This window comes from Carettochelys insculpta, chromosome 2, assembly GCF_033958435.1.
Source record: "Carettochelys insculpta isolate YL-2023 chromosome 2, ASM3395843v1, whole genome shotgun sequence".
NCBI lineage: Eukaryota > Metazoa > Chordata > Testudines > Carettochelyidae > Carettochelys > Carettochelys insculpta.
In genome coordinates this window covers 281,613,335-281,631,286 of record NC_134138.1, presented here as the reverse complement: position 1 = coordinate 281,631,286, position 17,952 = coordinate 281,613,335, and the positions used below count along the sequence as shown (strand labels likewise).

Here is a 17,952-nt window from a genome sequence, read left to right as displayed (position 1 = left end):
CATTACTTAGTAGTTGTTTCACATGAGCCGCGTCTACACGTGCCGGCTACTTCGAAGTAGCCACGCCAACTTCGAAATAGCTCCCGCCACGTCTACACATGGCGAGTGCTATTTCGAAGTTGAAATCGACGTAAGGCAGTGAGACATCGAAGTCGCTATCCCCATCAGGGGATGGGAATAGCGCCCTACTTCGACGTTGAACGTTGAAGTAGGGCACGTGTAGCCGATCCGCGTCCCGCAACATCGAAAGAGCGGAGTCCGCCATGGTGGCCATCAGCTGAGGGGTTGAGAGATGCTCTCTCCAGCCCCTGAGCTCTATGGTAGCCGCATGCAGCGGCCCCTTAAAGCTCCCCGCCCCCTGCGTTCCTGTGCAGGAAGCTGAGAGTGCGTGCAGGCGGCAGCACTGACACGCGGCCTGCCTGCACGCCTCCCTACAGCCCCAATCCACCACCCCCGCTGCGATGGCCACCCGCCAGCCCCCGAAGCGCCCCCAGGGCAACCCCCCCAAAGGGGAGCCAGGGCTCCCAGCCTGGCAGCCAGCCTGGGAAAAGACAGCGGGGCCCCTCCTGGACAGAGGCCGAGATCTGGGACCTGCTGGGGCTCTGGAGCGAGGAGGAGGTGCTCCAGGTAATGGGGATCAAGAGGCAGAACGCGGATGCGTTCGCTCGGCTGGCCGAGGGCCTGGCCGCCCGGGGTCACCCTGCCCGCACTCCTGACCACGTCAGGAGTAAGGTTAAGGAGCTGAGGCAGGGTTACGCCCGGGCCTGGGATGTGGCCGGCCGATCTGGGGCCGCCCCTGCCACTTGCCCCTTTTACAGGGAGCTCAGGTCCATCCTGGGCCCCCGGTACACTTCCTCCCCTCCGGCCACTCTTGATACATTGGCCGACGAGCCCCAGCAGGCCCTGGAGGCGGAGTCCGCCCCGGAGGCAAGCCCCGCACCCCAGGGGCCCCCCAGGAGCCCACCCCGGGATGCTGGAGGAGGAGGAGGGGGAATCCTCCTCCAGCGACGGGGGGGCTTCAGATCGCTATACCATCCCGGAGCTCCAGCAGGGCGTCCGCCCAGAGGGTGTCCCCCGACCGTGGGAGCGGACCGTCAGGTATGTACCCGCCCCGGTGCACACCCCCGGGGTTAAGGGGCGGGGACAACGGACATGACCAGGGCCCTCCACATGCCCAGATGACCATGGCCCCAAGGACAGCAGTGGCATGTCCCTCAGAAGAGTGCATCAGCCCCAGCCCCCCCAGCAGGACAGCACCATGCCCCATCCCTGGGGATGGGGGGAGCGGAACCTAGGGTCCCCCGGGGGGAGGGGGGGGACACCCATCAGCAGCAGCAGCATCTCCCGGGGACGGGGATGGGGAACCAGCAGCAGAGGGGTGGGGGGACAAGGGCCACAGCTCGGGGCCCACGCTAACGGCTGTCTCCACTCTTCTTCCCCCCCGTGTTCCGCAGCTGCACCATCGGAGGGCCCGGAGAGCGCCGGTGAGGTCTCTGTGGTCCCGGAGAGCCCACCGGGGCCATCACTGCAGGCCAGCCCCTCGGCGGAGCACCAACCAGCCCCAGGATGGGGCCGACGGCGGAGCCACCACCCGAGGAAGGCCACGGACCCCCAGCTGCTCGCGACCGTCTGGCATCAGCTGGAGGTGTCAGAGCGGCGCCTGCGGGTGGAGGAGCGGTGGCTGGAGCTCCAGGAGCGAGCGCTGGCCTGGCGCCAGGAGGCATGGGGGGCCTTCATGTGCACATTTGAGCGCACAGCGGAATACCTGGCCCCCCATGCCGCGCCGCCCACTGCTCTGCCCGCCCTGCCCGCCGCTCCACCCACCACTCCAACTGCTGTCCCACCGCCGTCCGCCACCCTGGGGCCTTCCGCCGAGGGGGACCTGGGGCCTGCTGACACCCGCCGGCCATACCTGCTGGTTCGCCCAGCCCCCCGCCAGCCTTGGCCAGGGCTCAGGCCGAGGAGAGGGTTGAGCCCGCCAACCCTGGGCGCCGGACAGTAGAGGGGTGCGGGGCCCAGGACGTACCCCCCCACCTTTGTACATATCCCCCATCATATATATTTGTATATAGTTTGTGTTACACCCCTATTCTGTTATATGGTACCTGCCCCCCCATGTAAATAGTTCCCCCCTTTTGTTCTGCTCTCTCTATATATTTGTAGTATTAATAATAAGAGAATTCACCGGTTTTTGGTTTCAAAAACAACAGGTCCATTTTTATTTGCAAGAGAAGTGTGGGGGGGTGCTCTTGGGTGCTCTGTGGTGTGGGCGTGGGGGCAGGGTGTGTTGTGGAGGATGCGGGGGGGTGCCGTGGCGGGCCTGCCAGCGTTCACTCCGCAGCCTGGTCGAAATGGGCCTGCAGGGCCTCCCGGACCCGGATCCCCTCGGGGTCCACCTGGCAACTGGGGGCAGCGGGTGGCTGCACGTCAGCCCGGCCAGCCTCCACAGCCCAGCCCTGGAAGAATGCCTCCCCCTTGCTCTCGACCAGGTTGTGGAGTACGCTGCACGCGCCCACAACCTGGGGGATGTTGGTGGGGCCTGCATCAAGGTGGGTGAAGAGACACCTCCAGCGCCCTTTGAGGTGGCCAAAAGTGCGCTCAACCACCTGGTGCGCATGGTGCAAGCGCGTGTTGAAGCGCTCCTGGCTGGCTGAGAGATGGCCCGTGTAAGGGTCCATGAGCCAGGGATGGAGGGGGTATGCCGCATCTGCGATGACGCAGAGGGGCATGGTGGTGTCCCCCACAGGGATCTCCCGCTGGAGGATGTAGGTCCCCGCTTCCAGCTGGCGGCACAGGCCCGAATTCCTGAACACCTGGGCGTCGTGGGTGCTGCCAGGCCACCCAACATAAATGTCCAGGAAACGGCCCTGGCTGTCCACCAAGGCCTGGAGGACCACTGAGTGGTAGCCCTTCCTGTTCAGGAAGCATCCTTCGCTGTGCTCCAGGGCATGGATGGGGATATGGGTCCCATCCAGAGCCCCAAAGAAATTTGGGAAGCCCAGGCTGGCAAACCCCGCGATGGTGGCATCTGGGTCCCCAAGCCGCACGAGCCTGCGGAGGATCAGGGCACTGATGGTGCGGATGACCTGCAGGGGAAGGACATGGGAGAGCACCAGTGAGGGGTGTGTCTGGCCCTCCACCCCAGGGCTGCCCCCTCCCCCACCCAGGGCTCCCTCCCCCCCAGGGCTCCCCTCCGCCCCAGGGCTCCCCCCACCCAGGTCCTCTTACCTCCATGAGGACAGCCCCGACGGTGGCCTTGCCCACGCCAAACTGCTGCCCCACGGATCGGTAGCTGTCTGGAGTGGCCAGCTTGCAGACAGCGATGCCGACCCGTTTCTCAACCTTGAGGGCACGCCGCATGGAGGTGTCCTGGTGCCTCATTGCGGGGGTGAGCCACTGGCAGAGCTCCAGGAATGTCTGCCAGCTCATGCAAAAGTTCTGGAGCCAGCACTCGTTGTCCCACTCGCCGAGCACCAGCTGTTCCCACCAGTCGGTGCTCGTGGGGTAGCTCCACAGCCGGCGGCGTGTGCAGTGGGGCGGGGGGGTCGGAGGGCAGCAAGGTCTGGGGCTGCTTCCTCCTCCCCTGGGGGCAGCTCCTCTTCTGTGAATAAAAGGTGGTCAGCTGCCTCCTGCATAGCATTGAGCAGGGCAAGCACTGCTCCTGCAGGGGCGGCTGTGTGGACCTCTGGCGGCTGCTGCTGCTGCTGCTGCTGCTGGGGGTCCATACTGCTTTGACGGGTGTGCGTGCCCGTGGCTCTGCAGACCGCGTGCTGTGCAGGCTGAGTGTGTCTGGGAGGGGCCCTTTAAGGGAGCGGCTAGCTGTTGCCCCGGAAGTGCTAGTCCGCCCTGTGACCCTGTCTGCAGCTGTGCCTGGCACCCTTATTTCGATGTGTGCTACTTTGGTGTGTAGACGCTCCCCTGCAGCGCCTACTTCGATGTGGTGCTGCCCAACGTCGACGTTGAACGTCGACGGCACCAGCCCTGGAGGACGTGTAGACGCCATTCATCGAAATAGCTTATTTCGATGTTGCTACATCGAAATAAGCTATTTCGATGTAGCATACACGTGTAGACGGCGCTATGTAGATACTTTTACTGAACTCACGTCATACATCAGCCTTCTCTTTGTTAAAATAATTATACTGAGCTCTTTGAGGCTGTCACTAGACATCAGGCCCTACAGCAGGAGCCATGGAGAGAGAATGGGAGGGAGGAAAAGGGGTATTTGCCCTGGGGCCCAGTAATTCTAAAGGGCTGGTGGCTCCCGACTGTTCTGTTGCTACTGTGGCAGCAGCTGGCACCCCAAGCCCTTTAAATTGATGCCAGAGTGCGGTGCTGTGTGCTCTGTACAGCTCTGAGGGCTGCCTTGTGGGGAGGGTGCTCCTGGCCATGCTGAGGATTGGCTGCCCTGGAACCTGCATCAGAGCCAGCCCATCCGCTACCCCAGGTCCCATGCTTTGGGGGGCCCTGTGGTGGCTGCCCCAACAGTCCTATGGATAGGACAGTCCCCTGTATGGATGGAAGTCTGATTAAATTCTTCCTCACAGCTGATTTGGCTTGTAATTGTTTTCAGTTTTTTGGCCCTATTAAATCACCAGCTAGCTAGGTTACTACTACTATTTAACCCTTGTACTCCGCATGGCGCACAGGTCATCTACAAGTGTCCTCCATTTCACTCTGTCTTGGGACGAAACTTCCAGCTGGCTCCAGGAGTACCCCAGTTGTTGTCCTTCAATCTCAGTAGGCCTTCGCCATGTTGTCCAAGGTCTTCCTCGTTTGCATTTTCCTTGCAGGTTCCGTGTGAGAGCTTGACGGACTGTGCTGGATGATGTAACAGCAACAAAAGCCGTGTCTACACGCGCACGCTACTTCGAAGTAGCGGCACTAACTTCAAAATAGTGCCCGTCATGGCTACACGTGGCGAGCGCTATTTCGAAGTTGAAATCGACGTTAGGCGGCGAGACGTCGAAGCCGCTAACCCCATGAGGGGATGGGAATAGCGCCCTACTTCGACGTTCAACGTTGAAGTAGGGCAGGTGTAGACGATCCGCGTCCCGCAACATCGAAAGAGCAGGGTCCGCCATGGCGGCCATCAGCTGAGGGGTTGAGAGACGCTCTCTCTCCAGCCCCTGCGGGGCTCTATGGTCACCGTGTTCAGCAGCCCTTAGTCCAGGGCTTCTGGCTGCTGCTGCGGCAGCTGGGGATCCATGCTGCATGCACAGGGTCTGCAACCAGTTGTCGGCTCTGTGGATCTTGTGTTGTATAGTGCAACTGTGTCTGGGAGGGGCCCTTTAAGGGAGCGGCTTGCTGTTGAGTCCGCCCTGTGACCCTGTCTGCAGCTGTTCCTGGCACCCTTATTTCGATGTGTGCTACTTTGGCGTGTAGACGTTGCCTCACAGCGCCTATTTCGATGTGGTGCTGCCCAACGTCGAAGTTGAATGTCGATGTTGCCAGTCCTGGAGGATGTGTAGACATTATTCATCGAAATAGACTATTTCAATGTCGCTATATCGAAATAAGCTATTTCGATGTAGCGTGCACGTGTAGACGTAGCCAAAGGGTCCTGTGGCACCTTATAGACTAACAGAAAGGTTTTGAGCATGAGCTTTCGTGAGCACAGACTCACTTCTTCAGATGCATCTGATGAAGTGAGTCTGTGCTCACGACAGCTCATGCTCAAAACTTTTCTGTTAGTCTATAAGGTGCCACAGGACCCGTCGTTGCTGTTACAGATCCAGACTAACACGGCTACCCCCTCCGATACTTGTGCTGTATGATGGGTTTCTGAGAGTGTGGCCCAGCCATCCTTGCTTTCTTCTCTTGATTTCAATGTCAGTTGGTTCTTGTCTTCCTCTGTTCCAAAGCTCCTCATTTGTGAGGAAGTCTTGCCATTGGATGTGAAGGATGTACCTCAGGCCTCTGTTTATGAATGTCTGTAGCTTGTGATTTGGAGACTTTTTAGTGTGCCAGGTCTCACATCCATATGAGAGCACACTCTTCACATTTGTGTTGAAGATCTGCAGTTTCATCTTCGCAGATATTACAGTAAACCCTCAATATACATGCAGTCAAGTTGTGTGTGTCTTAGGCTAAAGCAACTTCTCCTCCTGTCGGGCAACAGCTGTGAGTCAGGCTGCTGCCCCTGCCACTAGCAGGAAAACCAATCCTGTCAGGGCAGCAGCCTGACTCTTCTAGCCCCTGAAAGGAACGGTTTCCTTCTCTTGTCGGGGGTGGCAGCCACTGCTGTCAAGGGCAGAAGCTGTGAGTCAGGCTTCCACCCTTGACAGGAAACCACTCCTGTCAGGGGCTGCAGGCACAAATCAGACTGCTGCCCCTGACAGGAGTCGTTTCCTGGTCTCCAGACTGGTGGGGAGCTGGGAACCAGGTGGCAGCCTGGCTCCCCTCCACTTACAGAGCCTGGAAACTGAGCAGGGCAGCAGCCCTGGTTAGCTTCCTGGTTCCAAGGAGCAGAACGGAGCTGGGAGCCAGGCTGTCCCTGATTCTTGGCTCCCCTCCACTGGCTGGAGCCAGGAAACAGAACAAGGCTTCTGCCCTGCTCAGTTTCCCCTCTCTGAAAGCAGAGGAGAGCCAAGAGCCAGGCTGTTGCCTGATTCCCAGCTCCCGGCTACTTGCAGGACCTGGGAAACTGACCAGCTGGTCAGTTTCCCAGGTCCTGCAAGTGCCAAGGGGTGGGGAGATGGGAAACGGTCTACCCCCTGGTTCCTGGCTCTCTCCCACTCTGCCAACTGGCTGATCAGTTCCTCCACTCCTGCAAGCCCAAGGGAGTTGGGAACCAGGCTACAGCCTGGTTCCTGTCTCCCCTCAACTTGCATGAAAATTTGAGGGTTGCAGAAACACAACCCCTGCGTAACTCGAGGGTTTACTGTATTTGTGAACTCTGGCTACGTCTACACGTGCCCCAAACTTCGAAATGGCCACACAAATGACCATTTCAAAGTTTACTAATGAAGCACTGAAATGCATATTCAGCGCTTCATTAGCATGCGGGCGGCTGCGGCACTTCGAAATTGATGCACCTCGCCGCCGCACGTCTCGTCCAGACGGGGCTCCTTTTCGAAAGGACCCCGCCTACTTCGAAGTCCCCTTATTCCCATGAGCTCATGTAAGTGGTCTTTTCGAAAAGGAGCCCCGTCTGGACGAGACGTGCGGCGGCGAGTTGCGTCAATTTCGAAGTGCCACGGCTGCCCGCATGCTAATGAAGCGCTGAATATGCATTTCAGCGCTTCATTAGTAAACTTCGAAATGGCCATTTGCGTGGCCATTTTGAAGTTTGGGGCACGTGTAGACATGGCTTATATGAGATAGTCTTGAATGCACCTGTTGTTTTCCCTATCCTGGCATCAATATTCTTATCTGTTCCCCCATCTATGCCCATAATACTGCCCAAGGATGCACCTACACTTGCATTCCTCTTTTGAAAGAGGCATGCAAATGAGGTGCAGATTTATGTATCTGGCACTTCATATGCATATTCCTCTTTCGAAAGAGCTTCTTTCAAAAGAAGAAAAACAGTGTAGACACTTCTCTTTCGAAAGTAAACCCCCATCTTTGAAAGAATCCTTCTTCCCCTTTTTTATCAGCACCTTGCCTAGATAACTCATTAGGGCAATTGTTCTGTAGTTCTTGCACTCCAGTGTACCTTCTTTCTTTTGTATTGTCCCTAGCACAGATCTTGTCCATTCCTTAAGTGCCTTCCCTTCTTTCCATGCTATATTACATAGTCAGTGTATTTCCTGACTTGCACTTTATCCACAATATTTGCTCAACTCTCCTGTGATCTAATCATTTCCAGGGCTCTTGTCATTCTTCAGTTGTTTCACTGCTCTTTCTACTTCCTCCTTCGAAATATTGGCCTCGCTCTCGACGTTCAGTGGAGGTAAGGAAATAGGAAGGAAGATCAGTATAGATGAGATTGAAGTAGAGAACGTAGAGAAGCTCATATATATGGGGAGCAAAATAACGTGTGGTCCGGACTGTAAGAAGGACTGTGTCCAGTTCTGGGCACCGCAGTTCAAGAAAGATGTAGAGAAATTAGAGAGGGTCCGGAAAAGAGCGACAAGAATGATTAAAGGTCTAGAGAATGTGACCTACGAAGAAAGGCTGAAAGAAATGGGCTTGTTTAGTTTGGAAAAGAGAAGATTGAGGGGACATGATAGCAGTTTTCAGGTATCTAAAAGGGTGTCCTAAGGAGGAGGGAGAAAGCTTGTTCTTTTTGGCCTCTGAGGATAGAACAAGAGGCAATGGGCTTAAACTGCAGCAAGGGAGGTTTAGGTTGGATATTAGGAAAAAGTTCCTAACTGTCAGGGTGGTCAAACAGTGGAATAAATTGCCTAGGGAGGTTGTGGAATCTCCATCTCTGGAGATATTTAGGAATAGGTTCGATAGCTGTCTATCAGAGATGGTTTAGACAGTACTTGGTCCTGCCATTGGGGAAGGGGGTTGGACTCGATGGCCTCTCGAGGTCCCTTCCAGTCCTAGTGTTGTATGATTCTATGACTCTATGAAAGACCCGCTTCACCAGATGCATGAGTCATGCATCTGATGAAGCGGATCTTTGCCCACAAAAGCTTATGCTTCAAAATATGTTAGTCTATAAGGTGCCATAGGGCTTCTTGTTCTCAAGGATACAGTCTAACACGGGTACCTCTCTGATACTTGTGAATCAGCCAGTACAGGATAAAGAGGGGCGTGTGCTAACAAACCCAAGTGAGCAACTCAGTAGATTGAAGGAACACTTTGGGAAGCTGTATAGTTTACTGGTTTGGAATGTATTCTGCTGGCACATTACAAATGTCATCTAGTCATGATCCCTTGTACCTATGTTATCATTCGAGAACAACGAGAAGTCCGGTGGCACCTTACAGACTAACAGATATTTTGGAGCATAAGCTTTTGTGGGCAAAGACCCGCTTCGTCAGATGCATCTGATGAAGAGGGTCTTTGCCAATGAAAGCTTATACTCCAAAATATCTGTTAGTCTGTAAGGTGCCACAGGACTTCTTGTTGTTCTCGAAGATACAGGCTAACATGGCCACCTCTCTGTTATCGTTAATTTTTAGTTCTGTGATGGGATCCTCTTTATCTGCTAGGGCAAGGTTTAATAAAGAATCCCCTTGTGTTGACTGCAACGCTTTTTGAATTACGAAATTATTATCTATAATGGCTAGAAATTCCAAGGATATTTTAGTAGTGCCAGCATGAGATCTGTCACTCAATGTCAATATGTCACTCAAATTAAAGACTCCCATGATCACGTAGTGTCTCCCCCCCTACATGTTATAGATAGCTGTATAAGAAACCATTCATCATGTTTCCTAGTGTGATTTTGATAATCTGATACCTATCACAAGCTTTATTTTCATACCTTGACCCATACACTTTCTCTTTTCTTTTGTTCTCAGTGATGAGTATCAGATCACAAAATCATACTGGAAAACAGGCAATTATATTTTTGACAAAAACTCATTCCACCTTGCTTTTGCCCACTCAATCCTTCCTAAATAGGTTTGAATAATTGCTTTTTAAAATTGAAATTGTGTAAATCATCCCACCAGATTTCAGCCATAGCAATTAGATGAAAGTTATGCTCATAAGTGAACAATTCCAGTTCCTCTTGTTCATTACTTAGCGTGAAAGCCCCACGCCCAAGGCCCTGCTGGGCATGTGTGATGGAGTCGGGGGAGTGCATGTGTGAGACTCAGGCTGGATGTGTGTGAGACAAGCAGAGCAGCTCCCAGCGGCTGAGGATGACCCTGGGGCTATAACCTAGGCTGGCAGGTAACACCTCTGCCCTGAACAAAGACGAGGGTGGAGCTGAACTGGTTTTGAAGCGGGGGTGGGGAGCGGCAGTTAGAGGCTAGGGGAAGGGAGGGCTGGAAGGCAGCCAGCCGGAGGAGGGGGAAAGCTACACCCCAGAGGGGCACCCCTCGGGGTCTTCCCCCCAGAACGGGTTGGAAGGACTGTCTCTGACTGCTGTGCTGACACTTCTGTGAGAAACTGGGCATCTGTTGCCTAATAAACCTCCTGTTGTACCTGCTGAGTGAGAGTCACTCCTGCCAGCGGACGGGGTGCAGTGTGGGGGGACCCCTGAGCCCCATCACATCCTGCTTCAGCTGCAGCCTGAGTATAAAGGCCAGAGGAGCCAGTCAGTTGAGGCTGGCCAGCAGTGGGGAAGGAGCTCCCTCACTGACTCAGGAGCAGCGGCCTTGAGGAGCAGGACGGCTAGCGCCTGGGCTGCTGCGGCCTGACCTGGAACGACTAGGCCTGAGGGACTGGGCTGCTGGGCCTGAAATCAAAGGACTGGGCCGCTGGGCCTGAGTGACTGTGGGATGGCCGCTATGGGGGCGTGACCCCTTGAAAGAGGCGCAGGGCAGCAGGCCTTGCCACACTGAGGCTTTTAGCTTTGGTGTAGAGGTAATTCATTAATTTCTTCTCTTCTTGTCCTTTGGCTCCTTGATGAGTTTTGTCCTCAACATCTCCATTTTCCCTGGTGTGCTTAGCTCTCCCCTGTTTTACCCTCCCCTTTCTGTTGTTAGTTTAACCCACTCCTGCTTGGTCTAAGGAGCCTGTCTCCAGGGAGGTTGGACTCACTTTTACTGAGATGGAGGCCATCTGAACTATGAGACCCCTCTTCCTGTGGAAGGCAAACCACACAACTAAAGCCCTACACCACTTAGGCTACATCTACACCACACAATGCAATGGATTTTTAATAACCTCGATCTTCCAAACACGAAGTTAATTGTCCACAAATATTCCAGTAATTCAACTTACCATTTCTCTGTGTCAACTTGCCATGACCCCATTGCCTTATCCAAGTTTGATTGCATGAGCAGTGCATTGTGGATAGCTATCCCACAGTTCCTTAACCCTGTTGCATTGTGGGGGTTTGTACCAGTAGGGTGTGGGGGAAGAGTTTTGCTGCAGTTGCTTGTGGGTGTTTGTTGTCACTATACCAGAATACAAAGCACTCTCCCAGAATTCAGAGCACACACTATCTGGTGAAAAAATGAGTGTGAGATTGTGCCATTTTTTCTGACACAGTGCTAGTGCAAGCATGAATGCTTGCATGCTTCAAGTTGTTGCACAGGCCATTATGACAACTTCCCAGAACGTCATGCAGCTTATCTTTCAATGATGAAGGCAGTGGGCTGAGATAATGGTTGAGGATGATGATGAAGATGTTGGAGTGGAAATAGCTCAACTGTGGCCCAGGAAATTACAAATGCTGCCTGCTCTGGATGCACTGCTGACAGTGGAGCAGCAGTTTTGGACTCTTGAAACCAGCACACACTGGTGGGACTATATCATTTTGGAGACCTGGGATGGCCAGTAGTGGGTGCAGACTTTCAGATGCGCAAGTCCACTTTTATGGAATTTTGTGATGTGCTGGCCAGTTCCCTGAAGTGCAGCAGTGCAAGAATGAGACTGGCTTTAAGGGTTCACAAGTGGCAATTGCTTTATGGAAGTTTGCAGTGCCCGGCAGCTACTGGTCAGTGGCAAATCAGTTCAGAGTGGGCAGACCTACAGTGGGGGCTGTGGTGGTGTAGGTAGCCAGTGCAATCTGTTGGCATCTCCTGAGGAACACCATAACCCTGGAAGATGTAGCAGATGGCTTTGCTGCCATGGGGTTTCTGAACTGCTATGGGGCAATAGATGGCACACACATATTCCCATCATGGCCCTGGACCGCCTGGTCTCTGAGTAGATAAACAGAAAGGGATACTTTTTAATGATGTTGCAGGTGGTCATGGATCACAAGGTTGTTTCACTGCCATCAACGTGGAATGGTCAGGAAAGGTTCATGGCATGTGCATCTTCAGAAATTCTAGACTGTACAGAAAGCTCCTGGATGGGACTTTTTTCCCAGACCGGAAAACCTTGGCATTAAAAAAGGTTCAAAAAAGGGCAACTAAAATGATTAGGCATTTGGAACGGGTCCCATATGAAGAGAGGTTAAAGAGACTAGGACTTTTCAGCTTAGAAAAGCGGAGACTAAGGGGGCATATGATACAGGTATATAAATTTATGAGTGGTGTGGAGAAAGTGAACAAGGAAAAACTATTTACTTGTTCCTATAATATCAGAACTAGAGGACACCAAATGAAATTAATGGGCAGCAGGTTTAAAACAAATAAAGGGAAGTTCTTCTTCACATAGCACACAGTCAACCTGTGGAACTCCTTGCCAGAGGAGTCTGTGAAAGCTAGGACTATAACAGAGTTTAAAAAAGAGCTAGACAAATTCATGAAGGTTAGATCCATTAATGGCTATTAGTCATGATGGGTAAGGAATGGTGTCCCTAGCCTCTGACAGAAGCTGGAGATGGATGGCAGGAGAGAGATTGCTCGATTGATACCTGTTTGGTCCACTCCCTTTGGGGCACTTGGTATTGGCCACTGTCGGCAGGCAGGATAATGGGCTGGATGGACCTTTTGGTCTGACCCAGTATGACCATTCTTATGTTCTTATAAGATTGGAGACCTTGAGATGCCTATAGTAATACTGGGTGACCCTGCTTACCCTCTGCTCCCATGCCTTGTGAAGCCATACGCAGGTGCCCTGGACCACAGCAAGGATTACTTCAATTACAGACTCAGCAAGTGCAGAAAGGTAGTGAAATGTTCCTTTGGCCATTTAAAAGTGAGGTTCAAGTGCTTGTTGACCCATTTGGACCTTTCAGAATCTGATGTCCCCACCATAGTTCCAGCATGCTGTATTTTGCATAACCTTTGTGAATCCAGGTGGGAGTCCAGCCTGGGCTGCAGAGGCTGATGCCATGAGCCGGCCTTATTCTCAGCCCCCTTAAGGGCATTTTCCAATGCAAATGCAGAGGTTGTGGCAATCACAGAGACTTTGAAAAATAGCTTCATGAATAAATGATGGGGCAGGCACATGATTCTACTGTATTTGACTGCTGTAATACAACTCCCCACTCCCCAAAATGATTTGAGCACCCCACCATAACCAGTAACCCTATGAATGAGAAATAAATCAGAGTGTGTCTTTCACAAAAAGAGTACTTTTATCTGGGGGGAAAGGGTTAAGGTGTAGGAAGAAGAATAACTATAAAGGGAGGGTTACTTTCAAAAAAGGAATGTTTGTATTTTGGGGGGTGAGAAAGCTAAGATTTCTTTTTTGTAGAGTTGCACACATGCATGAAATAAACTAGGTTTAGCACCTGGCTTCCCTGTGCCTGGGGGCAGGCACCACTAAGAACCTACTCTGGGACCCAATCCTGGACTCTGGGCAGTGCCTCTGGGGTCTCAACAGCCCCATTGGCTTTGGCAACCTCCATTCCTGTCTGGGTCCCTCTGCCATGAGTCCTTTGTGGACCTTGGCGTAGCAGCGGACAACTGAGCTATCAGTCTTCTCCACCCCCACCCAGATCCCTAGTCAGTGAGCCCTCACAATGATTTGTGTACCCCACCATGCATGTGAACCAATAAATCAGACTGTGGTTATCAAAAGAATAAGTTCATTTGAGTGGGAGTGCGTTAAGCGGCAGGGAAAAGAAGTGTCAAGAGAGGTGGAATAAGTTTTTTCAGTGGGTTTTTGGAGTGAGCGGCAGACTATCTTTACCCACCCTTTCTGCATTCAAAGACTGTGACAACTGGGGGGTGGGTGGCCTGGATTCCAGGGAGTCTGGGCAGCAGAGAGCAAAGCCTGCAAAATGACTGCTTTGTAGGGAGTCCCTCTAGAGATCCAGTATGGAGTGCAGGTCCTCTGTTTGGTCTCTCACAGCTGTGAGGAGCTGTACCGTGTTCTCTCTCAAGTGCACCGACTACTCTCTCCTGAACTCCAGGACACTCCACTGCCACTGCGCTGTAGTCCTCTGGCTGGCAGCAGGATAAGGTCCTGATTGGACCTTTTGTGCTTCATTGCCCTATCTCCCATGCTCCCACTCCCTGCTAGGAAGTGAAGGTCAAAATTGAGATACAATTCACACAGACCACTTACCCACAGAAGAAGTGGGTGTGTCCAATGAAAGCTCATCACCTAATAAATTATTTTGTTAGTCTTTAAAGTGCTACTGGACTGCTTTTTTGTTTTGATAGCATATAGACGAGCACGGCTCCCTCTCTGTTACTATTCACCATAGAGTGAATGGGTCTCTGTCTTTACGATCAGTGAAACTTTCTTTTTGCAAGGCCACTTTTGGCTTCTTAAGGACAACAAGGAATTAAACTCTGCATTGCATACATCATTGCTTATCCAGACCATTTCATTGTGGACATGGCCAGCTATTGTCTTCTTGGGATGGGTGTTTAAAGCAGGGGAAGCCAGCCGATGTCCCAGAGCAGGGGAAAAAAATTTCTTGGCAATCCCCGGAGCAATCCTCAACAAGGAGAACCCATCCACACTGGACATGCCAGTGTCCAGGAGCAGGGTCCCAGAGCCCAGCAGTCACATGGTGAGGGGGAAGCGTTCGATTCCAGCTGCATGGCTGACTGGGTGGAGAGAAATCCATCTAAAGGGCAAAGAAGTGTGGGGGAACAGTTTCCCAGCCACATGGTGGAGGAAAAATATTTCTCAGTGGCTCACAATCAAGCCAGCAGCATGCTGGGAGGGGAGGCAGCCAGGAGAGCCTGCCATCCATGCAGAGGGATGGAAGACAGAGCACCACCAGCCATGTGGTGCAGCAGTGTGGTCCAGGGAAATGTAAAAGGGCAGGGAGCATTGCAAAGAAATCTAATCCAAACTCCCGTGCTTCTTTAGGTTGCCAAAGAAGACATAACCCTTCTAAGATTAACAGATAGTGAAAAAGAAGAGATGCTCATCCTCTGTGACAACAAGCCTGGAAATTTGCCAAAATGCTGTGTGTTGCCTTGATACCAGCTCCCTATCTGGTTGCCTGGCATGGCAAGGTGTGCTATTGTGGAAGCCACAATAAGTCAGGCCTGCCCAAAAACCTCACGGAAAAAATGCAACAGTACCTGGATGAGGCCTTCATGGAGATCTCAGTAAAGGATAAGCACTCCAGCCCCAGAAATATTAAATCACTCTTCTGAGGGGCATGGATCCATAGAAAATGTGTACCTAAGCCCAACTACAACCTACTTGTCGCATTCCAGAAAAAAATACTAACCAGAACAGCTGGGCCCCAGTGGTTCAGAGGTTGGTGTAGAGGGGACTGGAACAAGGTTGAGGGTGAAGAGCTCCAGGCTGTCAGGAATGGCTTTCTTGGGCCCCTGCTGGCTGTCCCCCTCCTCCTTTCCATTACCCTCCTCCTCCTGCCCCCCACCCCAGGCTCAGCTCCTCTCAGCTCACCCCAGTCTCCAGAAAAGGGTGTCCTGAGAAGTCCAAATTAAGCATGGGTGTTGTGATTGGGTCCCTCCCAAGAATCACATCCAGCTGTTTATAGTACCAGCACATCTTTGGAGATGAGCTGAACCTCCTGTCAGCCTCCCAGACTTTGTGATAAGTCTGCTGGAGCTCTGTCACTTCACCTGCCGTTGCTAAGAATCCTGGGAGTAACCTCTGTCGATCAACCCAAACAAACTCTTTTCTTAAATGTCTGCATTTCACTTGGACTGTCAAAGTCTGCTGGCCACAGAGTCTTCTCCCCAAACAGGAAGGAGATCCGTGATCTTGTTATGGGGTCATGCTGGAGCCCTCTTGACCTATTGCTCACAAACAGGGAAGAACTAGTAGAAGAAATAGAAGTGGGGGGGAACCTGGGCTGCAGCGACCATGAGATCGTAGATTTCAGGATCCGGACGAAAGGAAGAAAGGTGAGCAGTAACATACAGACCCTTGATTTCAGAACAGCAGACTTTGACTCTCTGAGAGACCAGATGAGCAGGATCCCTTGGGAAACAAAGATGAAGGGGAAAAGAGTTGAAGAGAACTGGAAGTATTTTAAAGAAGTCTTACTGAAGGCACAGGAACAAACAATCCCGCTGCGTAGTAAGAAATGCAAACATGGTAGGCAACCAGCTTGGCTTAACAGGGAAATCCTTAGTCAGCTTAAATTCAAAAAGGATGCATACAAGAAATGGAAACCTGGACAGTTGACTAAGGAGGAGTTTAAACATACGGCTGGAGAATGCTGGGCAGTAATCAGGAAAGCGAAAGCACAACTGGAACTGCAGCTGGCAAGGGATGTGAAGAGTAACAAGAAGGGTTTCTACAGGCATGTGAACAATAAACAGGTTATCAGAGAAGGTGTGGGGCCATTACTGGATGAGGGAGGTAACCTAGTGACAGATGATGCAGGAAAAGCTGGAGTACTCAATGCTTTTTTTGCCTCAGTCTTCACAGACAAAGTCAACTTCCCAGTGATGGTCCTAGATGATGCAGTATGGGAAGGTGGAGGGCAGCCATCTGTGGGGAAGGAACAAGTTCTGAGCTATCTAGAAAAACTAGATGTGCACAAGTCCATGGGTCTGGATTTAATGGACCCCAGGGTACTGAGGGAATTGGCAGAGGTCATTGCTGAACCTTTGGCCGTTATCCTTGAAGACTCTTGGAGATCGGGGGAGATACCGGATGACTGGAAGAAGGCAAACATAGTGCCCATCTTTAAAAAAAGGAAGAAGGACAATCCAGGGAACTATAGACCCATCAGCCTTACCTCAATCCCTGGGAAAATAATGGAGAGAATCCTCAAGGAATCCATTTTGAAGCACTTGGAAGAGGGGAAAGTGATCAAAAGTAGCCAACATGGATTCACCAGGGGCAAGTCCTGCCTCACCAATCTGATCAGCTTCTATGACGAGGTAGCAAGCTCTGTGGACATGAGGAAGTCAGTAGATGTGATATACCGTGACTTCAGGTCTCCCACAACATTCTTGTCCATAAGTTAAGGAAATATGGATTGGATCCTTGGACTATAAGACGGATAGAAAGCTGGCTTGATGGTCGGGCCCAACGGGTAGTGGTCAATGGCTCAATATCTGGATGGCGGTCTGTTTCAATCGGAGTGCCGCAAGGCTCAGTTCTGGGGCAGGTGTTATTCAACATCTTTATCAATGACCTGGGTGAGGGACTGGATTGCACCCTCAGCAAGTTTGCGGATGACACAAAACTAGGGGGAGAGGTAGATACGTTGGAGGGTAGAGAGAGAATCCAGAGGGACCTGGATAAATTGGAGGACTGGGCCAAAAGAAACCTGATGCGGTTCAATAAGGAGAAGTGTAGAGTCCTGCACCTGGGGTGAAAGAATCCCAAACGTTGTTACAGGCTGGGGACCGACTGGCTGAGCAGCAGTATGATGGAAAGGGACCTAGGGGTTATGGTGGTTGAAAGGCTGGATATGAGTAAACAGTGTGCCCTTGTAGCCAAGAAGGCTAATGGCATACTAGGGTGCATTAGGAGGAGCATTTCAAGTAGATCTAGAGAAGTAGTTATTCCTCTTTATTCGGCACTGGTGAGGCCACATCTGGAATATTGTGTCCACTTTTGGGCCCCCCATATAAAAAGGATGTGGATTTGCTGGAGCAGGTTCAGCGAAGGGCAAAAAAATGATTAAGGGGCTGGAGCACAAGACCTATGAGGATAGGCTGAGGGATTTGGGTTTGTTTAGTTTACAGAAGAGAGGACTTAGAGGTGTTTTAATAGCAGCCTTCAACTTCCTGACGGGGAGCTCTAAAGAGGAGGGTGAGAAACTGTTCTCAGTGGTGTCAGATGGCAGAACAAGGAGTAATGGTCAGAAGTTGAAGAGGGAGAGGTGTAGGTTAGATATTAGGAAAAACTTCTTCACCAGGCGGGTGGTGAAGCATTGGAATGCGTTGCCTCGAGAGGTGGTGGATTCTCCATCCCTTGAGGTTTTTATGTCCCGGCTGGACAAGGTCCTGGCTGGGGTGACTTAGTGGGGGTTGATCCTGCTTGAAGCAGGGGGCTGGACTAGATGACCTCCTGAGGTCCCTTCCAGCCCTATGATTCTGTGATTCTGTAAAAGAAATTCTGGCTTCTGGGTGCCCTTTAAAT

General features: G+C 52.1%; 1 protein-coding gene across 8 annotated transcripts in view; it reads left to right on the top strand.

The window, feature by feature from the left end:
* DRC11L (dynein regulatory complex subunit 11 like) overlaps positions 1–17,952 on the top strand; it is a 153,073-nt gene that overhangs the window by 98,328 nt on the left and 36,793 nt on the right. The window lies entirely within an intron of this gene.